The sequence below is a fragment of the Megalopta genalis genome, chromosome 13 (genome assembly GCF_051020955.1).
Source record: "Megalopta genalis isolate 19385.01 chromosome 13, iyMegGena1_principal, whole genome shotgun sequence".
In the NCBI taxonomy this organism is placed as follows: Eukaryota; Metazoa; Arthropoda; class Insecta; order Hymenoptera; family Halictidae; genus Megalopta; species Megalopta genalis.
In genome coordinates, this window is record NC_135025.1 from 3,519,715 (window position 1) to 3,533,341 (window position 13,627).

Genomic DNA, 13,627 nt, shown 5'->3' on the forward strand with positions numbered 1-13,627 from the left:
TTACGACGTCGTTCGAAATGGCACGACGGCACGACGCGACCGTGGATCGGATGTTTATGATGCGGTTGCAGATCAGAAGTTCATGACGCGGTTTTAGAAGAAAATTCCGCGATACGCGACTGTGGATCGAATATGTTTATGACGCGGCCGCGTGCTCGTAATTCTGGTGCGTGATTATGGATCAGAAGGGTAGCGACGCGATTGTTGATCGAAGCCGAATGATATGTGCTTGTAAATCAAAATTTTACGACGCGATTCGTAGGCCGGAATTCTGAAATTTCGCGATAAATTGCCCGGAGAACTCTCTCGCGTAGCAAGTGCACGCTGTTGTTAAGATTTATACGATTATTTTGTAAATATCGCGTACTTCCACTGTTTCAAACGAAGCCAAATTGCAATTGTAAAATCAATTATTATTATTTCTTATAATTATTATAATAATAATTATTGTAATTACTATTAATATATATTAATACAATAATTATGTATATTAGGGCGAAACGAAGGCGATTCGATAATCTTCAATTTATTTTGGATCGGTGCTCCAAAGATTTATACGATTATTTTGAAAATATCGCGTACTTCCACTGTTTCAAACGAAGCTGAATTGCAATTGTAAAATGAATCATTATTATTTCTTATAATTATTATAATTACTATTGATACGTATTAATATAATAATTATATATATATATATTAAGGCGAAACGAAGGCAATTCCATAACCTTCAATTTATTTTGCATCGGTGTTGTTCGAATTGTTTCAACGATATTCCCCCTGCCCCTCCCTCATCGGCGAGGCGAGTGGTTATTTTATAATTGTCGGATGGAACACGATCGATAAGGGAAGCGAACGAATAATAAATAACCGCGGACTTTATAATATTCCTTTATACGGATTAACGAAGAACGTAAATAATCGAAACGAATGCGCCGATGACGATGCGTAATTAGCTTATCAGTCATTAAACATTGTATAATACTTTTGATTGGTCGATAACGAGACTTCAATAATGATAATGGATGTTATTATTCGAGGGGCGCGCACGTCGAGCCTGAAATAATTCTTAACGGAATAATTAATCGGCGCTCGTAATTGTTATTATTATCATCATCCGCGGACTGTTGTTATTATAATAATTCGCGAATAACGAATTATACCTCGTTGAAACGAACGCGGTAATAATTATTCGCCAAGATTAATGCATCGTTAGGCTAAGATATATTAATGGCATTCGCGTTTTTCTACGAAGTAAGTCACACTTTCGAACGTTTTACGTCGTAATTGTACGTCGATATGTACACGCCAAAATGTTAAAAAGACAAGCGAAATAAATTAGCTATTATAAAGCTATCTATAGCTATCTGTCTATTATTAACTATCTATAAATATATAGATTAACTTGATCCTGAATCATTTTAACGACAAATTCGGCCAGTAAACGATACACGCGTTATTAAACAACAACTCTCCTTGTTTCTCGCAATGAGAAAAAGTCGCTTACGCTTAAATAGTCACGTAGTATTCTCGGATTCGCCGGTTTCAGCATCGACCTCCGAGCATTTCCGGCAGAAATGACCGTGCCCGGCGAGCCACCCTGTATAAAGAACCGCGTTCGACAAGCCCGCGGGAATATTTTTCGGAATCGAATCGCGCCGTTTCCGAGGCGATAGTATAAATTGATCGTCGCGCTAATTACCGGGAACACGAGCCACAGATAGCATCGCGGGGCACGCCGGTGCATCGCCGCGCCGCGATAACTCACGAGGCGTCGACGATCAGGTTATCCAATGAAAAAGGAAAACCCAAAGAGAAAGAGAGACCGAGGGAGAGAGAGAGAGAGAACAGGTAGGGAGCGGATCGTTCCGCGCTTCGGTAAAAACACTCGGAGCCAATTTATCCCGCGACAGTTTTCCCTTTCGCGGGGGGTGGGTGGCGAGCGGCGAGGGTTGATTCACGGGCTCGTGTGATTTAGAAACGTCGGTTGGGGTGGCGAGGACGCGCGCGGGGGACGGCGGTAACCCGCTTTCGAGGACAGAACGGTAACCGAAGTTTAAATTGGAGGGGTCGGCCACTTAAGATTCAGTTCCATAAACTGGAAAGTTTCGGTCCCACTTTCCGGCGGGCCGGCCCCGGCCCTGGCCCGGCCCCGCCGCGCTTGACGCTGCAATTAGGCGAGTATTTTCGATCGAATTCAATTAGCCCCCTTCTTCTCTCTGTCGCGGGTGGCGGTGGCTCGCGATACCGCGGAGACAAAGTTCACCCCCTACGCCCGAAAGTCTGCGCTCTCGTTTCGCGAACATTGTCCGATCGACGACGTCGCCCGCCCACGCAACACTCGAAAATCCGCGGCTCTGTTGTTCGATCAGCGAGCCTTCTTCGCGGCTGCATCCAGCCGCGATTTCACCTTTAGACTGCGCCGGCACCTTGCCATAACATCGTAATATATTTTCGAGAATAATTTCTCCCTGATTCGCGCTCGGGTTGCGCGCGATAATGGACAATTTGCGAAGAGGAGACGCGATTGTTATTATCGACGACTATACGATCAATATGTGCACGCGAAAATGTTTTTAAAAGACAAGTGAAATAAATAAATTAATTAATAATTTACTCTCTTGGTCGCAGTGTTTAAACGATTAAATAATCCTTTCCTTTCTTTCTAGGTAATTATTCCAGACAATGAGAATTCAGACCCTTGTACTCGCAGAGAGAAAATCGTTCGGCTAGAGGTTAGTGGAATTTTGCTATGGAAATTATGCTTTCTCCGTGGTCGATTAATTGTACTCGTTTTAAATACGATTCGAGTCGATATAATACGTCGAAAGTATTGATTAATTTTCGGCGAGAAGCAACGTCGAAATAGCAAGTTATTTCAGTCTCCCGAAGCGAAGAGAGACTACTCGGTCGCCGTTAAAAAAGTTTCCGAGCTCGCGTCGACGGAAAGAACGCGGCGATAAAGTTCTCATCGACGCCGAACGATTAACGCTTCTTTCCAGGCGAAAGCTGTCGCGATGAAAACTTGATCGATCCTCGAGGAACGAGCCTCTTTCTTTTTCCGACGTGTCGGCGATCGGAACCGAAATAGCGTCGCGGCGCCGTTCCAACGGCTGGAGATGGAACGTCGACCACCCGGTCGGCTTTTCGGGAAAGCGTATTTGATCTTTCATTGTGCGGACGTCCAATTTCGCTGGGTTTCGAAGATGAATCATTTTGAGATCCTTGGTTACGATTAAAGATAATAAATATAATAATGACAAAGAGGAAAAGAAAATATAAGAAAATAAATATAATGTAATGATAATACAAAATAATAGAATAATAATAATATAAAAATAAATATAATATAATACCACGCGGAGCTGTCACCTCGATTTAGGTTAATTTCGTCTGCCAAATGAATCGAATAAGCGCTCGATAAATTGAAGCACAATGCTAAATGAACGCTATATCTCTTTCCATCGAGGATTGCGAAGCTGTACGACTTATTCGGTGTCAGACATTTATGACTGAAACCATGTGACTTGCATCAATACCGCGGCAAACTAAGTGGATCAAGGTGATAGCCTCGAGTGCACCATCCTGCGCGATAAAATCCTTTTCGGTTCTATCACGAATTATGCCAACCGTACAATATCTACGCGCAACCTGTACAAAACTGTGCGCGATTTAAACTTTTATTTGCAATCTTTTATCATTGATGAAATCGTTCGAAATCGAAGAACAGCGAGGCATTCGAGGTGAAATTGACGAACGTGCACTGTGATGCACGAAAAAACTGAGTTACGAATTCATCACACATTTGGAAAGAAAACACGAACTGTCTGATCAATGTAAGACGCGACTACTTTCACGCAACAAGACATAATCGTCAACTGCAGATCTTGATGCATTTATTGCTTGCACAAGATTCCAAAGAAGCTAATAAAACACGCGGATGAAAGTCATTTCAGACGGTATTCGTCTGTTTTAACTATATTAAAAGAAGTATTATGTTATATATTATTTTTATTATATTATACTATTTTATATTATATTATATATTATATATATATATTATTATATATATATTATATTATTATATTATATTCCCATATTATTCGTTCTGTGCAACACGCGTCTCATTTCTTTTTGCTGAAATCCTGCGCCCCAAAGAATTAAACGGGGGAAACCAAGGGAATTGCTTCGGAGAAACGAGGCCCGCGGTAAACGGTCCACCCCCGCGTTTCCATATTTCAAGGGTGTGCCCGTGTTTCGACGAGCAGAACCACCGTGCAAAGTCATTCGGAGGCGGTTGCAGCGCAATAAAAGGGGGCCAGCAATAAAGGCCAGTGACGCGGCTAACTGAAGAGAGAAAAAAAAAGGAAAGAATTCTATTTTTCTGTGCACCGGGGGCAGTTATCGTCGATCCCTCCCTCGACCCCGTGCAACCCCTCGCAACCAAGGATGTCTCGGTAGTTGCGCGCCTTCCTGTGGGACAGTTGACGGACGCGCGGCCAATTTGATTTCCTCTGTTCCCCCCTGCGATCTCGTCCTACGAAATAGTTTTTCCACGAAAAATTCGTGTCCCCTCGTTTTCTATGTTCGGCACCGATATCGAGTTGCTGTGTGCCTCCTTAGAGCAAATGTTATCGCCGGGATGCTAGTTTCACGAAGTTATAGCAAATTCGTCTGAAATTGTCCCTCGACTTGTAAGCAGAAACGAACGACAGTAATGACTCTCTAATCGACGCCCAGATTGACCAGAAAAATACGATTATTCGAGCCTTGCGGTTTATTGTTATAGTTATAAATTGTCCACAATTATAAAAACGAGCCGCGATTCTCGAATAATCCTCGTATCTCCTCGTCCCAAATTGTGCAATTTAGTGGACAATCTGAGCGTCAGTAAGGGAGACATTACTGAATTTTGGAAGAGGATACACGATTATTCCGAAACTAATTTCGGAGGAGCATAGAATTATTAGGAGCTCTTAATTAATAGGAATTATTAGGAGCTCGGAAGCTGAGGAACAATTCGAGGGAATTTACTATGCTGTTAAATGCAGGATTCGCGGCCAATTAATTGTTAAACGTTTGCAACGAACGAACAACAATATTAAAATACACATACCTTGCAAACATGGATGAAAATGGAATGGAAATGGATGAAAATATCGATTTTTCTATCTATTCGCGACGGCCGATGAACAAATTATCATTCGAAACGATCGCTTCGTCGACGTCGACGCTTCGAATTTATGCAAGATTTCGCCGCGCGATTTAACGTCGTCGCCGTTGCGACAGTGGGAGCATTTAGATATTATTTCGCCAGCTTTGCGTCCTCGTTCGAAAGAAGAGCTCGGCAGAGCCCGAAGCCCGATGAAAGAGCGTTCACGCTCGTTAACGGGAAAGAGAGGCGACGCTCTCTATCCGCGTTTTTCGCATTCTCCGTGTAAAACGCGAGCCGAGTCGAACCCCCCGCGGCGAGAAAATAAATTTCCAAACGAAGGCTGCATTCTTCCCGGGTGAAACGAAAGGGAAGACGTATGTGCATTCCTAAAGCCGCCATTCGTAATCCAAACAGCCCGGTATTAATAGGCGGGAAAGAAAACAGCAGAAAATTTTCAGCGACCCGGCGTCTGACAATCGTCGCGCAGCCGACAGGCCGGCCAGAAATACGTATTTTTTTCCGTTTCGTGTCGCGAACTCCGCGTCGCGACTTAATCGTTCCGCCGCGGAATCCGCGCACGGAGAACCGAACGGAAGAGCCTACAGCTTCGTCGAGCCACGTCGAACGTCCCTTTCGATCGAACCGCGCATTCAAAAGTTATCTTTCTCGCGACAGAATTCGACTCTCCCGTTCCGAAATCGGTCGATGCATTCTCGACACGGGGTACGTGCGAGAAAAATAGCCGCAAGCGCCACGTGCAAGCGGCCGATGCTCGTCTCCGCGTGTCCAAACGCAACGTTTGGCATCCTTAAAACTGCTTAAATGTTCTCCGGTTCGAACTTTTTAACGTACGTTTTTCACACGCGCGACGAAACGTGCCGCCCCATCGTCGCGAACGGCATTTAGATCGCGTCGTTTTCCGCGCGGCGAACGTTTCGGCGCCGCTATCACGCTTATTTCCGGCGGCCTGAGAAAGCAATTCTTCCACGGTTGCTAGCTGTCAATCGCGAATCGAACTCGACGCCGATTCCGCGTCGTAAATACAGGCCGTACGCGATTGCCGGACGCGTCTGAATCATCGCCGCAGAAAATAGTATCCTCAAACCGAAAGAACCGCGCTGTTAGAATCTTCTCGATCCCCCACCACGCGACACCCGAAAAGCCGTACGAAACCCGTTCCGAACCCGCGGTCCTCGAAGCATTTTCCGGGGCCGGCGGTCGACGGCTGTCTTTCATGAGGCTGACAGTGGCACCCCGGAGCACGTGAACGACACGGCGCTACGAAAAACGAGGTCCCCTTGTCGCCGGAGTGGTCGCGGAGAAGATGGATAGATGGGCGGACGAGTGAGGACGAGGGGAAAGAGAAGAGGGAGAGAGAGGGAGAGAGAAACAGGGAGAGACGGAGGGCAAATGAGAGAAATAGAAAAATAGAGAATAGGAAAAATTGGGGGGGTGGATGAGAGGAAGACGTGGAAAGAACGAAAGTGAGGAATACGGCAATGTTCTCCCTAATTGACGCTCAGATTCTGCAAGAAATTGGACAATTCGGGAAGAGGAGATACCACTGTTCGAGCCTTGCAACTCGTTTTTATAGTTAGCCATTATCAACAATTATAAGAACGAGCTGCAAGGCTCGAATAATCGTATCTACTCTTCCCAAGTTGTCCATTTTTGGGGACAATCCGAGCGTCAATTAGGGAGACATTACTGTGGAGAGAGAAAAACGGGAGAAATAGAGAGAGAGGAAAGCGAGAGAAGCGGAAAGAGAAAAACGAGAAAAATTGAAAGAGAAATAGAGGGGACTGAAGAGAAACATTGGGAAGGAAACAGCGGGAGGAGAGGAGAAAGGAGAAGGAAGACAAAAAGAAACAAATAGAGGGAATAAAGTAGAAAAATGGAGAGCGTAACAGAGACGAAAAATAAACGCAGGGAGCAAGAGAGAGGATTAGAACGAGCATGAATGGAAAATGGAGAGAGAGAGAGAGAGAGAGAAATGGAGTAGAGTAAAAGAAAAAGGGGAGGGAATTGGAAGAAGCAGAAAACAAAAATACAGAGAGAAAAAATAGACGAACGGAGAGGACAAAACAGAAAAATAAGGAGAGAGGCAAAGAGAGGCAAATAGAGAGAGAGGGGGGGGGGAATGAAAAATAGAGAAATTGCGAGAGCGGAAGAGAAAAACAGAGAGAGAAAGAAGAAAATAGAGAGAACAGACTAGAAAAATAGAGAGAGAAATTGAGAGAGAGCAAAAGAGAAGACTAGGGAGATTAAAAAAGGGAGAAGCAGAGAAAACAGGAGAGAAAAATGGAGATAGAAGTACTGAGAGCAGAGTAGAAAAATAGCGAGAGAGGAAAAGAGGAAAGTAGAGGGGGAAAAAACGAAAGAAACGGAGAAGGCAAAAGAGAAAAATAGAGAAATAGGGAGAAAGAGAGCAAGAGAGAGAGGACAAGACGAAGACGAGAGACACACGCGACACACATTCCACTCGGCGGAAGGGTGGAGGAGGGAGAAAAATGAAAGAAAGAAAGAGAGAGAGAGGCGAGAGAGGGACTACCCGAAGCAACACAATGCCTTTTTCATCCTCCTTTTACTGGCACCTCACTAACGACCGGGAGCACGCTGTCCAACCTTCTTGCTCACTTTTTTCCTCGGTTTTTGTCTCCCGACCCGTTGGTCCCTCGTCGAACCCGGTCCCTCGGCCCCTCCCGCCCCGCACTCGCCTCCCCGTCGAGGGTTTTTTTGCCACACAGCGGTTCGGAAAGGCAGGAAGCCGCTTCCTTCTCTCGACGTACCTTCGTTCCTTTTTTCCATCCGCGTCTCTCCCTTCTTTGAGCCGCACCGATGTTGTTCTTTCTCACCGGCACGAGCCTTTTTTTCCTAGCGACGTGTCCCCGCGTTCCCCCGGCAGCTCCTCCACCTCCTCCTCTTCCTCCTCCGCCTCTTCCTTCTGGTCCTCTTGGCCCGCGTCCTCGTCCTCCGACGATTCTTCCTCTTCCTCTTGCGTTTCCTGCTTGCTGCGGCCACGGCCGTGCGGAATTCGAACCGGGGTTCGATTTGGCGGCACCCGGTTTGAGCTGGTCGGCATAACTGCGTCCGAGGAGACCAGACCACTCGCTCCCCGACGCGTTTTCTTCTCTCTCTCTCTCTCTCTCTCTCTCTCTCTCTCTCTCTTTCTGTGACGAAGCCTCTCTCTCTCGCTCTCCCGATTCGGTTCCCTCTCGCGGCTCCGCGCGAGCACACGAGCTCTCTGTCCTCCTCGCGCCTCCCACCTCCGCCGGCTCCCGGTCTTCCGTCTTTCGCCTCCGACGAGATGTGTTTATCACCGTCTTCGTTCGCCAGCGATGGCTTCGAGAGCGAGCGGCGAGGCGTCGCGCCGCGGAGCTTGCGAGCGAAGCTTCACAGATCGTTGCTCTGCCCCGAGATTTGCCGCCTCCGAGCTGATCCACTTCGACCTCGGAGCCTCCGGTCGTCTCCCGAAGAGGGTACGAGGTCGCTCGAGACGAGGAGACCGTTTTTTCGCGCACAGCTTTCTCGTGAATCGAACGAGAATGAATCTTGAGCGCTAAAATCTGTGCTCGCTTCGTCCGAATCGAAGCAAAGCTTCCGAAACAAAATTCCATTATCTCTAAAAATGGACAATTTGGGAAGAGGAGATGCGATTATTCGAGCCTCGGCGGTTAGTTTTTATCGTTACCGATCGTCGATCATTATGAAAACGATCTGCAGGGCTCGAATAATCGTATCTCCTCTTCCCGAATTGTCCATTCTTCTGCACAATTTCACCATCAATTAGGGAGACATTACTGTGGATCGGTGCAAGGGGAAACAAGGGAAGAGAACAGCGAACACGAAAGTTGGAACATTCGCGGGAGCATTTTAATTTCCGCCCGAAATTCTCGAATTCTCGCTGCGCGACGATCCGGATCCCGTAGATCGTAGATCGCTCAAGGACGTTCCGACGAGAACGACCCCGAAACCGATCCACGGGTCCCTGATCCGTCGATTTTTCACCTGGCAGGGCCGGGACGAGCCTCGGGTCGGCGCGATCGAGCGAGACGGCTCGTTTGCGAGCGAGAAAGCGTCCGCTGTTCGTCGTTTCTGGGGTAATTTTAGATCGTCGAGATAGCGCGGCGGGCACCGGGGGGAGGGCCAGGGCAGGGCAGGGTGCCGGAAAGAGAAAGAGCAAACCGCGAGAGCCGTGGCCGGGTGTGGGGAGGAATAACAGGCGGGGTAAAAAAGAACGCCGGTGGAGAAAATCGACGGCGAGCGAGCGAGCGAACGAGCGAGCGCGTCCTAAGCTGTTTACGAACGAGGAAACGGAACGGGACGAGGCGGAACAGGCAGCGACAGCTAAGCCGGGCTGGATGAACAAGGCCAGAAGCGACGGAGAAGATCAGGGTGAAGATAGCGATGGGACTAATTCAATTGGCCGGGAGAAGGAACCCGAGCTACGCCGGGACCTAGATTCGCCGGACTCGACTCTGCGAGACGGGAACTCGACGCTTCGGGGTGACATCGCGTCGCGATGCTACGCTCCTGGGATTATTAGACCAGCCTGGAACCGTTCGCTTCAGTTTTTCAGGATTTTTAGGAAGCGTTTCTCGCCGTCCAAAGCTGTACACTCGCGCGAGTTCTCTTAGTGCAAGCGCGCCGTTTTGCTCGGAATTCTGTGCTCTGTAGATCGCGGATATAAATGTGTAAATAACACGAATATAATGTACAATAACATAAATTTATAAATAATATGAATATAATAATATAATATATAATAATATATAATAATATAAAAGGCGAGGATTCCGCGTGAATCACGGCGGTTCGCCGGCCACAGGCGACGTCCGAGAATGTCGTTTTTAACGACGTCACACTTTTCCAACGGCGGCCGTCGTAAACGTCCCGGCTGAGTTACGATTATAAGGCAAAACGTGCAGAACAACGCGCGTGTGCGCGTGCTCGCGCCGCGGTATGCAAATCGCCGCGGCACATTTCACGCGCCATAAACTTATGAATGAGCCACGCGCGGACAGTTGTCCGATCTGTATGTACGACGCGCGGCGTCCGTCGTCGGACACCGGCGAAATTGGTTCATGATCATTGTTACGCGGCAGTTCCGGCTGATTATAATTCCGCTGCGCGCGGGATCGATCGTAATCGCGGGACACCGAAGCGGGGAGATCGCCGCCGATGCGACTAACAACCGTGCCGAATGTGTCCCGTCTCTGTTAATTAGGCTGCGCGAACGCTTTCTGCACACATCGAAACAAATCGAAACTCGTTTGCTTTTCTCGTTTTCATCCCTTGCGACGATTTATCGCGCGGAATGCCGTTGTTCATGGGATCCGGATTCTTAGAAATGTTCTAAATTTGTGGAAATCATTCGCTGTTTTCTTTACTCGTATCACGGAGATTGGTCGATTAAGCTCTCTTGTGTAGCATAATTGCATAAACCTTGCATTCGAAGTTGCATCGCAAGGTATCCTCACAAGGTTAATTCTCTCTAATTGACGCATCCCCTAATTGTGCACAAAAATTGACAATTTGGGAATAGGACGTACGATTATCTACTATAGATTATTATCGTATTATTGTTAATCATTAATTACTATTATTATAGGCCATTACAGTTACATACGATCATCATCGCGTTTCCGCCTTTTTCGTAGTAAAAGTTAACCTTCCCATGTTTTTTTTATTATTTTATATACTAGCAAAGATTGAAATACAATGGATAATTTTTCTAGAATTATAATACATTAACACATACTTTTACACTCTTTATTTAGGGTCTATTACGAGAACAACATACCAATTACTTTTTCTAAATATCATCCTACTAGTTAAGGTTTAACAATAATCAATCGCCAGGCTCGAATAATCGTATCTGCTCTCCCTGAATTGTCCATTTCTGTGTACAATCCGAGCGTCAATTAGGGAGACATTACTGTCTTCTCGTCACGTTCTCCATAACTGTCTACCGCGAAAGCGTTCGACAAAATTGGGATACTTTCTCATACCAGAAGCAACAATTAGATATCCAAAGACATTCGAAACACCGAAACAAACCGACTCATTCGACGAATCTCTCCGCAGCCAACGGCCGCGAGCGTCGCCGAGCTAAAACAAGCCCTCCATTCCGGCAAATTTACGCAACTACACGTGTCGCAAACGTTCTCGAATCCCAATCATCGGCATCATCGTCTTCTCCTCAGAACATCAACCATGTACTATCAAGCTCTAGCAGCTAGCATAAAGGACCGACGAAAGAAAGAATTACCTCGAAGCGTCGCATCCGAAGGGCTGCTGGATCTCTCCGTTTCCCGAACCCGGTCTCCCAACGTTTGTCGACGATCGCGCGGTCCTCGGGTTCGACTTGAATGAGCTAAGAGTCTGGCCAAAATCCGCGGCCTAACGGCATCCAATTTTAGTGTGGAACCATCGGCCCTGTACATGTACAAGTTTCAAGAATAAATCTGCCGAATCCGGCCGCACCTGTTCCTCCGCGGTTTTCACCGCCGCCGAGACCACCGCGACGATTACACCACGCGCACGGACACAGGTGCACGAGCTGCTACAGGTACACCTACACAGGCACACGTATACACATACACAAACACGCATATAGAAAAAGAGAGAAAGAGAGAGAGAGAGAGATCGACGTATAGTTCCGATCGCAGCGCGGGACAAAACGCGTTCGCGGCGCGGCGGCTCTCAGTCGCGATCCGGACGCGCGTTCGCTTGACACTGGGTGGCCTACATTCGAAGTTAAATCCACACCGTGTTCCAGTCTATTATAAATTGGACTCCCGGCGCATAACACCGGGATCGTGGAACTGAGAACGCTTTATTATGCCGCTCCGACGCCGGCAGATTCCCCGAAGCCTATCCTCTCCCCGATTAACGGCGCGCACCGCGCCGCGTCGTTTTTCCGCCGCGGTGAACACGATCCACCGACGGAAAGTGTACACTTCGGGGTCTATTCCGATTGTTAGTTTACCGTTCCCGAGCCGGCCCGTTGCTAGTTTATCGAAGCCCGCAGACTGTCTCGCGCGCGCTCGCCGCCGACAATGTTAAATGGACCGCGGCTTTTTTTAGGATCCGCGTAGATTCGCGCGACTCGCCGCTACGATCCAGAGGCTGTTCCGCGATCGTTTCCCGTGATTTTCGGGAATTTTCTATGGTGCTCGAATAATCGTGTCTCCTCTTCCCAAATTGTCCTTCTTTGTGGACAATACGAACGTCAATTAGGGAGACGTTACTGTATTTCGTTAAGGTAGTTTCGTGATCTTCCGTGCTGCTTTCGTTTAATCAAACGCTGTCGCGTTGCGCGTAATTGTTCTACGGCTTTTTTCTTTTTTCGAAGAAGTGATATTGTCTTGAGAAGAACAAAATTTATTATATATTATATTATTGTATATATTATATATTATTATATTATATTATTATATAATATTTATACAGTATTAAATATATTATTAATTGAAAGCGAAATATCAGATCTGGATATCTCGCTTCCAATTAATTCAATACACTTGGAATAGAAGAGAAGATTATTCGAGCCTCGGAAATTATATACAAATAAAAATCAATCTTCTATCGACGATAAAAAAAGCTCTTAGCACAGTTCGTCTATCGTCCCCGTCGGACGATTTCCCCGGCGCGGATTTTCGACGCAACTCGCGAATATCCGGCGCCGAAGAAAAATGAAATGTCGCGACGGTCGAGCCGCGTGCGCGCCGATTCCGACATTCTAGAACGCGGGACAAACAAACGAGTTAATTAAAAGCCGGCGCCGGGTCCTGGAGGAGGGCCGCCCTGGGCACAATGCGGCCCCGGTTCCCGACCCTCTGTCCTGGCCCGCGTGCCACATTCGAAACGCTGATGGCCCACCGATACACATATGCATATGCATACGCATCTCTCTCTCTCTCTCTCTCTCTCTCTCTCTCTCTCTCTCTCCACCCCTTTCGGAAGATGCAATTTTTTGCCACCCCACCGGGAATGCATATTCGTCGATCACAAGCGGAGCAATTCCGGACAAGCGGGTGCCGATCACTGGGTCCCGGGGAATTTCTGCGACCCATGGGGAGAGAACGCTCGCGCCCGATCCGCGACAGATCACCGCGGATTCAGGACGCGTCGGTGTTAATGGACCGTCGACGGTGTTATCGCTCGGTCTTTGACAGGCCGGAGCTAAATGAGAGACGCACTTGCCAGCCGGCGGAATCGTCCGGTTCTTGTTTCCAGCGTTTTTAGTGGCTCCGGAATCGATCTACAGCGTGATGTCTCCCTAACCGACGCTCAGATTGCGCACAAAAATGGCCCCGACATTGAGTTGCTGTGCCTCCTTAGAGCAAATGTTATCGCCGGGATGCTGGTTTCACGAAGTTATAGCAAATTCGTCTGAAATTGTCCCTCGACTTGTAAGCAGAACAACAGTAATGTCTCTCTAATTGACGCCCAGATTGACCACAAAATGAC

At 47.4% G+C, this 13,627-nt stretch overlaps 2 protein-coding genes across 7 annotated transcripts in view; one reads left to right on the plus strand and one right to left on the minus strand.

Annotated features, from left to right (window-relative positions):
- Positions 1–11,738, minus strand: part of LOC117224361 (uncharacterized) — a 55,422-nt gene extending 43,684 nt beyond the window's left edge. Inside the window, exon 1 of one of the 2 annotated variants that reach the window (XM_033477228.2) lies at positions 11,424–11,738. The gene's annotated coding sequence lies outside the window, so the exon portion shown is untranslated. Of the gene's footprint in view, positions 1–7,941; positions 8,239–11,423 lie in introns of those variants that run through there. The other variant, XM_033477227.2, reaches the window with a different exon arrangement.
- Ror (tyrosine-protein kinase transmembrane receptor Ror) overlaps positions 1–13,627 on the plus strand; it is a 304,300-nt gene that overhangs the window by 113,300 nt on the left and 177,373 nt on the right. The gene's annotated exons all lie outside the window — the stretch shown is intronic.